Source organism: Ixodes scapularis, unplaced genomic scaffold (assembly GCF_016920785.2).
Source record: "Ixodes scapularis isolate PalLabHiFi unplaced genomic scaffold, ASM1692078v2 PGA_scaffold2__306_contigs__length_199485367, whole genome shotgun sequence".
NCBI classification, from domain to species: Eukaryota; Metazoa; Arthropoda; class Arachnida; order Ixodida; family Ixodidae; genus Ixodes; species Ixodes scapularis.
The window spans coordinates 49,485,185-49,498,345 of NW_024609857.1; the positions used below are offsets into that span (position 1 = coordinate 49,485,185).

Genomic DNA, 13,161 nt, shown 5'->3' on the forward strand with positions numbered 1-13,161 from the left:
AACTAGCGAGCGCAAAAGTACCATTACGCTGGTAATTAAAAATCATAATAATATATCCACTTTTAATCGCAATGGTCGTAAGAGTAAAGCTTTCAAAACTCTATATAAAATACGGGAAAGACAACATTAAGATCCTGCACCCCCCCCCCTTATTTTTTGTCTATCATTGTTTTAATTCTTTTTCCAGTCCAGTTTCAGGATTCATCATCATGTTCAATATAAACAAATACGCCCCCCCCCCCCCCCCCCCACACACACACACACTTTAAGCAGTTTTAAAAATATAAGTAGACCTTGCGTTATGGCAGTTTTGTGCCGTCATACATCAGGCCAGCCGGATAATAAGTGTCATTGGCATAATGAGCAATCGCCTTTTTGCTGCAGCTTTTCACTTAAAATTCCAGCCTTATTTGCTCCTTTCTTCGTGAAAGGCACTCCTTATTATCGTTTATTTTTCTTCTCGGTATTGGGACAATCTCCAAGTGCTCCAGTCCTGTAGATACTCTCTGGAAATCAGGGGATCCCAAGCCCGCGCCTGTTTTCTTCAACATAAGCCCAAACAAACGTCTCTTTTTCGTCCAGTATTGGAAACTGACACCAAAAAACACCAATTATGTGCAAAAGAAAAAAAGAAACGTAAACACGGAAGTTTATATTGTGCAAGTTGTTACCCAAAGTAACTTCAGAATCTAACTGCCGTTAGATTTTTCCTCTGCCATAGGGCCAACGGCCCTTTCAGGCATATTCTCGGTGAAAGACCACATGCTGTTCTTGAGACGTGTATCCTGTCCACGGTCTTTCCGTCGTCTCCGGTCTTACGATATGCTAATACGATAGAAAGTGAAGCTAGTTGGATGTTAAACGCGAGACGTTAAACTGGTCCCAGGCTCCAGCGTTGGTGTATCCAAGAAATATTAAAACATTAAGTGCGCAGAACGACATCGCATTTTAGAGCGCAGCTCTCAGGCGCCCGTTTCCGGCTTGAGAGGCGCCGCCACCGCCGTCGGCGTAACCGCGAGATGCGTTATGGGAAACGTCCCATAATGCGGCGCGCGGGTTTCACTGGTGATCCGCGCGTTTCATTGTTCGACGTTTCCCATAATGCAACGCGTGGGTTACGTAGGTTTCACTAGGAGGAAGGAGGAGGAGGGAGGAAGAGGAAGGAGGAGGGAGGCTGAGGGGGAGGAGGGAGGAGGGGAAGATGAGGAGAGAAGAGGAGGAGTTGAGGAGGAGGAAGGGAGATGCCAGCTACTCACTGTGCAGGCAGGTGATATCGCCGTTCATAAATCACACAGAGGTAAGTATGAAAACGTGGTGTATTCGTTATCCAAGTAGCCATCTGCATGGGTACGGGTCTGTGCTGTACCCGTCGATCTCTGTGGCACGTCAGACGAAGTTGGTAAATTTTGTGCCGCCAGTGTCGACAACGGCTTGCTCGCGGTAGCTCTGCATCTCTCCCCTACGGCATTCACCAAATATTTCGTGCAAGACAAGGAAGAACTTCATAACAGTCATGCACGAAAACATCGCATTGGCCCCGAGGGACGTGCACTCGCTGTTCTGCTGTGCCATCTCGGGAGGGCACGCTCAAAACTATTGCTGATGAAGTAAAGAACGCCGAGCACTCTTCGACAGAGCCGAGAGCAAGTAGGATGATATCGAGAGTATCAAATGCTATAGTCACAGTGTTGACTTCAACGCTGCCTCGTTCTCCCGCCTTGAGTCTGCTATCCTGTTTCCTGGCACCGGCAGAATTTAGACAGAGTGGAGCTTTCAGATGTGAGAACTACATTTGCTTTCTCCGGTCAAGCGGTGAACAAGAATACCATACATATATATATATATATATCTTTCTCAGATTGTTTAGCACGGCATATCGCAAAATCGAAATACCTCAAGAGAGCAGCACGAGGAGGAGGAAAGGAAAGCAGGAGGAGGGGAAGAGCACGGGAAGACGAGGAGAGGGTACGGATGATAGCCTACCCTCCTCCTCCTGCTCAAGAGCTGCGCTCTAGTTCGGCATTAAAGGGAGTTGTAAACGTCTTTCATTTTTTTTCTATATGTCTTTTGGTAAGACTTATACTTACCAAATTTGTCTTTATAAACAAGCACGTATGCCGACAGGGAGCTGTCAGCGCGGCTTGTCCAAATGAGCCTGCTTTTTCTAAACGTGAGGCATTTGCACATGCTACGTCTAACTGTAACGTCAGAAACGCGAATTGGTCCATAGACTCACAAATATCCATCGAATTCAGAAACTGCTTCTCAGTCTAAGTCACCCCAACTTGTTACATTGGTTCATTTTTTCTTGTGTTCTTTTATGCTCTTACATCACATGTCTGTTCTCGTGTTCTGGGGTTATCGACCAACGCTGAAGGACGCCAACCTTTCTGTGCGCTAAGAGGCGCTCCCGTTATCTTTGAAAGCTTTCAGGGCGATTTTTCTCAGAAGGCGCCGGTGAAAGACTGCTGCGTAGGCTTAAGGCTCGGGCTTCAAGAGCTTTGCGGGTTCGAGTAGTGTGCAAAACCCTTTCAAAGTGTGCATGCGGAGGCTCTTTTTGTTCATTTTTTTTCTACAAATTGGAGTGGGTTTTAGATCCCCAAATTGATAACTATTTGTCTTGCTGACCCCATTACCTCAAGAAATTTCCCCTTTTGATAAAGTGAACGATCTGGGGTTTACTTGTCTTGTCCCCCTACCACCACAAAGGAATTATTTGCATCTTGTGGATTATGGCCAGAGGATCTGTTTATGAACGCGCCTAATTTGCGTGTTCGCTGAATGATGTTATTTTAGTTTCGTGCTGGCTATATCAGGAGTTTATCCAGTATTGTCAATCTAATTTTATAGCCAGAATCCAATAGATCGACTGGATAAACTCCTGACCCGGGGGGGGGGGGGGGGGGGGGGGGGTATCATAGGTTTATGTTTTTTGTAGGAAATTAGGGGGGGGGGGGGAGGCGGCTGTATTAAGCCTGGGGGTGGGTGTGAGGGGGGTGTGGGGGATGATTTAGGAGTAAATCACTGCTGGCGATCCGAAGTGAACTTTGCTATGTATAATCTGCGATTTGTGGGTGTAGGCAACCCTTTGTTGGGTTGAGAGCCGTCTAGGCGTGCCGAAGCAGTCACGTAAATAAGCCTTCGACGGGATAATAGCCCGACTCATATTCATGCATACCGTTCGATACCGTGGCAAAGCAAGTAGCGTGAACCGCGACCGCATAGATTTTGTCTAGCCTATCGTTTACCGTAGCTCTTGTGCGAATAATACAGCAGAAATCGACAGACTTGGCGGTATCGCTTGCGATGCCGTCCAGTCTGTCGAACAGGGATCGGCAAAAACAGGGGTCGGCAACCGAGCCACTGCTGGCAGCGGGCCAGAGGAATGTCCCCCGACGTCAGTGGCGAACACGCGGCGATGTCAAGCGTATAAACATGTCTGGCACTTTGCCGGAAGGAACCCCGTCGAGTCTCGGCGTGTTCGCCACTGCCGTCGGGACATTTCTTTGGCCCGCTGCCAGCAGTCGCTTGGTTGCCGACCCCTGTTTTTACTGTTCCCTGCGGATGCGTCACTTTCTTGCGCCAGAAGCAGATGCTTTGCCAGTTGCTCGTCGAAAAAGGCGTATGCGCGCTCTAACCTTCCAACTCCGGGCGGTGCCCGATCATCTGTCACATTTTCCGCTTCGATTCGGATGACGGGTTAGAGCACCAAACTCCCAGGTGTTGGCCCTGGAAGCGCACCGACTTAAGACGACTTCATCTCGTAATGCGATTGAGCGATATATAAAATTCAAAAGGAAACGAGATTGCCGACGTACATCGCGGTGTAAGTTGACGTTCTCGGTTGCTCGTTATAACATCCGATTAGAAATTTCAGTTGGCGACAGAGCATCGCAAACTCGAATGACGAATGCGCGATTTCCCGGACACAATATCGAGGAAGGTGAGTCAAAGATTTGAGACAGCGATTTAGAAATGTACCCGGGGGTTTACCTGTAAATATGCAATACCTCCTGTGCTTCTGCGCTCATTTGTAAAACTGACCTACTCGTGTTTTATTTAACGACAGCGCAGATAACGTAATCTCAGTTCTATCTGATCACAGAAAGCCCCCACCAAACTTGTAAGGCCTCGATGTTTGTGCTTGTGTGCATTCACAACCCTTCGCTTTCTTCGGGTGAATATATGTTCCCAGCACACTACCTACTATCCAGTGGTGATTAAGGAGATTTTTGCGTTGATAGTGTTCTCGTTGCTCGGGGATAGAAGAGATCATCCTACAGTCAACTCGTCTATTCGTTTTTCATCTTTCCTTTTATCTTGCCCATGCCCTTTCCCAGCTCATAAAGTGACCCGCCAGGGCAGACCACCACCTCCTAGATAATAAAGCCATAGTGCTGATAGAGATGTCGTCAATAAAGAAGGCCAACACTGTGCATATATTGGACGCGACGATTGCGTCAACGGTCAACGTTCGGCTCAGACTTGACTCGAAGCCGAGCGCTGTCGCAGCACTCGTTTACAATCTGTGTCCAGCATCGGCCTTCACTGGTGACGCAAAAACGTCAGCACTACGGCCTTGCCTTCTAGGCGGTGTCTGGCAGACCGCCTTGGTTAACTTCACTCCCTTTTCGAGTTCCTCTTCCTGATGTGCCTCAAACGCGTCTTAAAATGGCGGGCTCAGCCACGGCCGCTAACTGAACTCGCGAATCTAACGCCTCTGGCTTAGCGTAAAGTCTCGTGTGCAATTAAATGTTTCAGTCACAAGGTCCTCTGTAAAAATCCGTCAGATACAGACATGCCTACGTTTTGAACTAAATACCGTTACTCATTACCCGCCAAAAAAAGTAACTGAGTTAGTTACTCGTTATTGAGACTCAGAAGGAACACATTACTTAAACTTAAAAGTAACAAGCTGCCTTCGCTTTACTCGGTCGATTCATTAATCTACCCTTTGAAGTTCTGAGCCGTTACTGCTTCCTTGCTAAGCTTCAAAAGGATTCACGTGATATTGCAAGCCTTTGAAACGTCGATTGGACGAATCACTTGGTAGTCACTGTTGCCATGGTGAGCACCTGCCACGCCTGCGTGTGGTATTAGAGACCTCTAACGGTTTCCGTGATTACACTTTGATATATGTATTTTGTGACATTAATATCAGGTGACTGACACGATGATCACTATGTGTTTTACCAAATAAGGCAAGCTGAATTGCATTTTTTTATTATTATTATAATGTTGTTTTTTGTGTTTTTTAGTTTGCTCAGAAGTGTTTTATTTTGTTTCAGAATCGTGAAGAATATATACTGTAGCGTTTAATTAGTACTGCAAGTGAAGCCTGCCATTTTGTTTATTGCTTGGACAGATAACGTTGAAGCGGAATTCTGAAGGTTTCAATTTTTAATCAGGATCACTTCGCTGACACGAATATTCATCGACGATTTCCATGGGTAATGCCAGGGTGTGAAATGACGATTAACAAAAGACAAAGTTCTAACACTTTGCGTTGTGCTTTCACCGACGGTTGTTAGGAACATTTCTTTGGTGGGTTCTCTCGACAGCGGGTAAATCTGCCTAAGGCAATAAGCCCTCTCAATATCCGGCGTACAGCACCCTAAGACTTTGAAACGTCCTTGTTGAGAAGATGGTTGTAGCCCTCAGAAAACCCTGGAAAAGTTAAAAAGCAACTTTCTCACATCATCCTTCTTTGTGGAAAGCAGACAAGGAGAAAGCATTCAGATCGGATCCGAGCAAGGTCTACGATATTAACGATATGCATGGTTAAACTTACTTTGCGTTCTTCTTTTTATTACAACTCTGCGCAAAGTGGGGCAAAAAAAAAGGCGGCGTTCTGCATGTTTCTAAATATAATAATGTTATTATAAATTTTTTTAAGGCCCGTTCACACACTTGTGACTTCTTAGGACCGAGTGCCTTGAAACCTCTTAAGATATTTTACGACGAAATGTTATGTAATAAGTAAAAGAATTTAGTAACTTATTTTCAAAACCTCTTCATTTATTACCACAACGCAAGTGTTGTCTTTCCTACCCGACTCGCCAAGTGTATGTGCCGTGCTTCGTATGCCCCAGGTGGAAAGCCAAGAAATACAAAAAGGTGGGAGATGAATCTAGCTGCCTTCATTGTCTAACACCTTTATACCACCTCTCGTAACAGTTGTCCCGCAGAAATTTCTAAACAAGCAAAAATTAGCGCAATTTGTTTAGTTATCCTTCTAGCTTTTTCGCTTTCCCCTCGTACCGGAAGAGCCTTTCCTATATTCAGGTGGACTACTGGTTCCTCCATCCCGAAAAGTAACGCATTACAATTAAAGTAAAATCACGAGTTTCTTCTGATATTCGATAACGGGTAAAGAAACTTTATTTTTTTTTAAGCCGGAGTTTTGTGGTCTAATCTTCTGTTAGTTTGTTATAACCATACATAGATAGTATTTATTTATTTATTTATTTTTATTTATTTATTTCAATACCCTCAGGGCCAACGGCATTACAGAAAGGAATGGGTTGTAGTCAAAAAGAAAATTATATAATGAAGCATATTTTAGTCATGAACAAGACAAATTAGTAACAGCAGTTTTAAACAAATCGTCCGCCTGGATTATGGCGGTGGAGGTGGGAAGGCGGTTCCAATCCAAAGAAGTTTCGGGAATGAAAGATTGTTGAAATGTGTTCGTGCTGCGTAGCGGCACACCTACTTTATGAGGATGATCAAGACGGGATGAAACATAGAAAGATGGTGCGAGGAGACATTGACTGAGGAATGAGTTAAAGTGAAATATTTTATGAAAGAGACACAAACAGGCTACCTATCGGCGTGAGGCAAGACTAGGCAAAGATAAGTTAGATTTCATTTAGGTGACACTTGCAGTGCATTGATAATTACCTAGGGTAAAACAAGCGTAAAGATTTTGAACAGCTGCTAGGGGGCTAAGCAAATTTAAAAGGCTCGGGTTCTTGATAGACGACGCGTATTCTAGCTTTGACCGTACAAGTGATTTATAAAGTTAATTTCAAAGAGGAGGTAGCTTGGCTATTTTAAATTACGTTTTAAATAGCCAAGCATGCGCTTAGCATTACTAATACCATATCCAATATGTATTTTCCAGGAAAGATCAGATGTTATGTGTACACCCAGGTACTTGTAAGACGACACGGAAAATAAAGGAACATTGTCAAGACAGTAGCAGGGAGAAACTGAATGATTATGAGACATTCTCAATACTTTGCTCTAGTTATGTTAAGCCCCATATGCTAAATTTCACACCAATCAAGAATAACGTTAATGTTTGTCTGGAGTTTGATAACATCAAAATCATCATTAATTTCACGGTGAACGACACAGTCATCAGCAAAAAGATTAATTGAGGAAGAAATGTTATTCGGCAGGTCATTAATGAAGATTAAAGACAGAAGTGGGCCTAATACAGAATCCCGAGGCCCGCCGGAGTTCACTGCCACGACCGGAGATGTATGGTTATTGGCGGTAACGAACAAGAATCGGTTAGTAAGAAAGCGCTTGATTCAAGCCATAGCGTTAGCATCAATGTGAAGGTTATTTAGTTTAGTTTAGTAATTCAGTTAAAGAAAATGAGGTGCCATAGTCTAATGATTTTTAATAAACTATCGTTTGTAAATTATCGCTCGACTAAAAGTAATTGTAATTTTAATGTGCTTTTTCGTCAGTAGTGTCGACACTTTTATTTGAAATGGCAGCTATTTTGTTTTCTCTGGTGAGGCAAAAGTTGCTGGGCGTACCTGACTGCCCTTTGTCAGTGCGTTGGGCATTGGAAGAACTAGGACTGCCTGAGTTTTTTTTTTTTTTTACTGCGTCTGCACAGTTGAGCACTTGCCAAAGCCACAACACATGCAAACAGTGGCGTAGCTTGAATTTTATTTGGGGGGGAGGGGGGGTGCAATGGCATGAATCCCCCGCCTCCCCCCCCCCCCCCCCCCCCCCTTCCCGGAATGACGAAGCAGGGTGAGCTCGGCGGTTCGGACGCTCACGCAAAGATTAGCGAGGCGTTGTTAAAATAAAACGGACAAAGCTGCATTGTCATTTTTGAAAACGGAGCAGGCTTTATTTACAGGAATACGAGCATGGTAGCTCACTGTTCTACTGTGGTCGTAGTTGCGGGGCACCAACTGTAACGAAAAACACTACCCATAAAAAAAAAAAAAAAAAAAAAATTCTGAAAAACAGGTTGAATTTAGAAATGACATATTTACATCCACCAACATCTAGAGAGTATTCCCAGAAAGCTTAATTAGTTTACACTCCATAGTTCATTCTTTACAAATTATTTTCTGTCCACCGAAGTTAAAGAATAGGCAAGGTTTACAGCACTTTAAACGCATTTTTCTCGGTTCCACTTTTTGGTATAAATAACATTTCAGTCAGTCTATCGTTTTATAATGGCAGTACAGGGAAGGCTCGTTCTTCACTTTTCCTGAGTGAACTTTAATAAGGAATGTGGTTACGGAATTTTTTTTTGTCACTTTAAGGATGTCTTTTATAAAAAAAAAAAAATGCTGACCTTTTATCAAAGACACAGAAGACCAAAAAGTTGACCAATTTCGCAGAAGAGAAAATTTATAAAAATAAACGACTTTTTACAAAAAGAAAAAAAAAAGCGTTACATAGTTCCACGCCTTTGGCATTCTGCTACTTATCTAGCGAATAATTTATCTTGAATGTTGTGATAGCTTTCCGCCGATAACTAAACAATGTAGGCATGTTGCTGAAAGAAGCTGCTCTAATTCCCTTCCCATTTAACCGACATACCCGAAATTTTGTTAGCCACCCTTTAGTATGACCACCAGCCTACCAAATTTCATTCATTTTAAGCTAAGGGTTCGAAGTTGACCCTCCCAGGGGGTGTGTTCCCTTAGGCTTCCTAGCAACACACAACCCCCCCCCCCCCCCTCTCCGCCTTTGAGGTATTGCTTCAGCATAAACAATATTGGCGGCGCCCATGGAACAGAGCAGACACTGCCTGGCCTTTACGCATTACCAACGCGTAAAGGCCAGGCAAAACACAAGGATAGACCAGTGTCTGCTTTGTTCCATGGGCACCGCCAAGTTTGGTTATGCTGACGCAATGACACGGTAAAGGGGGGGGGGGGGGGGGGCTGAACTTTTTGCGAGAATCCTTTTAGGGGCGAAGCTCCTTGGGGTCTAGCCTTGTCCGTCCGTCCGGCGTCCGTGCTCACATAGATTGCACTGCCTCTGGGATCGGCCTACTTAAAAAAAAAAAGTACGCCCGCGCGGGGGTTTGAACTCAAGAGCGCTTGCTTACGAGGCAGACGTCTTAACCACTACGCTACACTCCAATTTCTTTTTTCTTTATTGCAAGAAAGCAGATGGTACAAATTCTATATAAAAATTCACTGCAGCTCACTTGGCAGCGCACATTAAAATTCCCACATCTCGAGAAGAGGGCCACACACGCTCAGCCACTCGAGCCTGGGGCTCGCAGGCCGTAAAAACGCTCTCAACACGCTTCACAAGGTTGAAAAAATAAAACCGAACTTCTTTCGCAGTTGCGTCGGCATGTCTCACTGCCATACGCGATTGCCATATGCTGAAAAGTCTTAGAAGAAAAAATATGTCATGCGGTACATTGTCATCGTTCCTCACGTCCAAAAAAACGTGCCCAATGGGCTAATGGAAAGCTGTTTCTTTAGCGTGCGTTGGAGGACATCCCAAAAAAATAAAGCGTCCCAACAGAAAATAAATACATGTTCAGTAGTCTCCGGTTCTTTGCATAAAGGACAGTCAACCAGACCAGGGAATTTCTAACCCTTTTCTCTTAGCCCCGCCTTCACAGGTAAAGTGTTGCTGTGCATTTTAAAAAAGAAAGTTTTCGCCGCAGGGGAAGCGAATGAAGCGCACATGCGCTTCACTCGCTTCAAAACGTTTTGGGCACCATTACACACAACAGCACGGTACATTGGGGTGGGAAATAACCTTATCAGCAAGCGTGACTTGCTGATAAGGTTATTTCCCACCCCAATGTACCGTGCTGTTGTGTGTAATGGTGCCCAAAACGTTTTGAAGCGAGTGAAGCGCATGTGCGCTTCATTCGCTTCCCCTGCGGCGAAAACTTTAGTGTTTTCTTGCTTACAACAGAGAGGTAATCTAAAAAAAAAAAACGCGCATTTAAACAAAGGACTGCGTCGACAACTTCTTTCTGGAAGCCAACCAGTCTCATTGGCTCGCCGTCACAGGAAGATACAAAGAAAAAGGGAAGATGGGGCGCCAGTTTTACTTGGATAAATGTATGTATGAATGGGTGTTCGTGATCGCGCAAAAAGAGTAAACGGGACACAAGTTGCCTTACAAACAAATGCGACAACTCCAACCCACCATCGCGTATACGGTTAAACAAATTGTCCCGTCTCATTGATTTCCAACACGAGTTCCAGATGAACTTCGCAAAAACTCGATGTAACTTCAGTATATTTACGAGCGCACAATGAATGGCCCTGCAGGACATACCACACTTTAGAAATCAGAAACACGTTGCAGACCGTCGCTTTAGCAAAAATCGACAGATCACGCCTCTTCCAGCAAGAAGCGCGCCTGTCGAGGCCGGTGGCGACGCCCGACCAATATTGTTTGTTCTCCCGGTAACAGCTGAGAGGCACGCCAAGGTATGTGCACGGCACGCTGTCTCACCCCACACCTTCGTACACCGAAGGCGTCGTGGCCCACGCCCCATGTCAAAAAGCCTCGACACATCGACCAATTTACGGCAGCCCCTGTAGCCTCACAATACCTATTGGCCAAAGTCACCGCAGCACTCACGCTCCTCTTGTCGCTACAAAAGACAGCTACGTCGTCGGCGTAGCTCATGACTTGCACGTTTCCCAGCCGGAAACGACTACACTGTTCACCGTTTAAAACGTTCAGACAAAATAGCTCCAGGTATAAATTGAAAAATAAAGGTGACAAGGGGCATCCTTGTCTGACAGAGGAACGAACGTTTATCACATCGGTTAACTCTTTGTTAACGATGAGCCGGGTTGTACAATCCTTATACGCCATTCTGGCCCCCTTCAAAATGAGTGAGCCAACATTGGCTCGCTCTAAAACATCAAAGAGTACATCATGTTTAACGGGATCAAATGCTTTATCGAAGTCGATCTGAAGCATGCGGCCGGGCCGTTGCCGTTATTACACGCCTCCAAAACAGTGCGAGCTACGTGAATGTTTGTTGTGATTGAGCGGCCCTGGATCCCGCAGGTCTGATGCTCCCCGACGCGCTAGGATTTTCGCGAAAATTTTGTAGTCGACGTTGCACAACGTTATCGGCCGATAACCTGTTACTTTACGTAGTTTATCGTCGTCGTCGCTTTTTGGGTAAAGTACGGTGTGCACTCGCCCGAAAGAATGCGGCTGCGTTTTACGTTCGTACGCTTGGGAAAACACTCGTAACAAAACAACGCCTACTGAGTTTTTGAACTTTTTTGTAGAACTTCGCCCCTATACCATCTGGCCCCGACGTTTTTGTGTTGGGCGAATTGTCGATGGCCCCATACACCACCTCTATAGAAATGGGTTCTTCGAGCCTCTCCCGCTCGTCTGCGTCTAACTGGGGAAGAGACTCTAGTAGGCTCCCGCACGCGGGGTCTATCCTCCCTTTGGTTTGGCTACCAAATGGCTGCCGGTAATGTTTCACGAAGGCCTTCTGCATTATAGCCGGGTTCGTGCTGCTCGCCCCCGATATTCTATTTCCCTTATTTCGTTGGGGAGCAGGTACCTCTTCTCCTCGGCCAAGGCACGTCTTTGTCGGTTGCTCGCCTAGTATAGAACTTCTCCGAGCGAGCTCGCACTACGGCTCCCCGGAACCGCTCGCGGCGGAACTCGTCCAGACGTTCTTTTACTCCCTCTAAATCTTCAAGTCCAGTACGAGGATTCTCACACTTGGCTCTCGACAGGGCCGCTAAATCGGTGGTTAAACTGTCTTCAGCACGGCGAGCCTCAAAAGCTAAGATGAGGACCTTTCCATCGCAATCATTTTAATTTCTTGCTTAAAGAGCTCCCACGACCCAAAAATGTCCCCCCTCGCTCCTTCAAAAGAACTCTCACAAGCTTTATCTGCCGCCTTTACAAAGGCTTCGTCGTTGAGTGGCTTTGCATTAAACTTCCAGAGCCTCCAGTTGAATGGCTTCGGCGACGTCTTTTCTCCTATAGTTGTCGAAATAAAACAGTTATCCGAAAAATAAACAGGCATGACGCGGTACTTTCTTAACATGGCTGCAACAGAAGCCGACACGTACACTATCTAATCGCGCGTGTGAGGACACCTGGAAATGTGTGAAACGAATCTCTGACGTTTCGTTTATCACGGTTCCGGTGTCCACCCAATCAAAATCATCGATCAAATCACTTAGTACTGTAATACTCCTATCTGTGCGTTGCCGAGACGGCGATCTGTCCGCTGTTCGGATAACACAATAAAAATCACCACACAGTACGAATATTCTATCACATACTACAAAACAACGCAAGCCGTAAAAAAAGGCAACACGGTCTTTCACCGTACTGGCTGCATATATACAAATAAACCGCCATTGGACTGCTGAAAATAAGAAATTGCACAAAATAAAGCGCCCCTCCTGGTCGGTGGTGACTGCCAACTCCGACAAAGGTAGGGACTACTCAAAAACAAAGAATACCCCCCCGAAGCGCCGACGGCCGGCGTGACACAAACTTCGTAAGATGTTAAAAAAGGCTTTAGCGCGGTCGCTACCTGCTCTTCCTCAGGCACCTTAATCTCCTGCACCACTAAGAAATCGGGTCTCTCTTTGATGAGCAGACGCTGTACTTGTTACTGTTTTCTGCGCTTGCCCAGTCCTTGAACATTTAGCGTTGCGACAGTGATGGCTGTGTCGGGCGCACAGATCATGCAGTGCGTGGTGTAGCACTTGCCTTGTCCTCGCAAAGGAGTCCCTGATACCAGGCGTTGCCGCCTTACTTGCTGTCATGGCGACGCCGGTCGTCTGGGGGAACGTTATGTTCCGCCTTGTGCCGAACGCGCTTGCCCACCCCCACCCACGGGTTGGGGGTCGTCGCCGTCGCCGGGTCCGCGTCTTCGAGGCCCCGCTTGGTAGAGTCCGTCGTCTCGTCCATGTCCTC

General features: G+C 45.7%; 1 protein-coding gene across 1 annotated transcript in view; it reads left to right on the top strand.

Annotated features, from left to right (window-relative positions):
* The first annotated feature begins 3,653 nt into the window (after positions 1-3,653).
* Positions 3,654-13,161, top strand: part of LOC8037016 (solute carrier organic anion transporter family member 74D) — a 97,415-nt gene continuing 87,907 nt past the window's right edge. The window contains exon 1 of the mRNA XM_042291855.1: positions 3,654-3,943. The gene's annotated coding sequence lies outside the window, so the exon portion shown is untranslated. The remainder of the gene's footprint in view (positions 3,944-13,161) is intronic.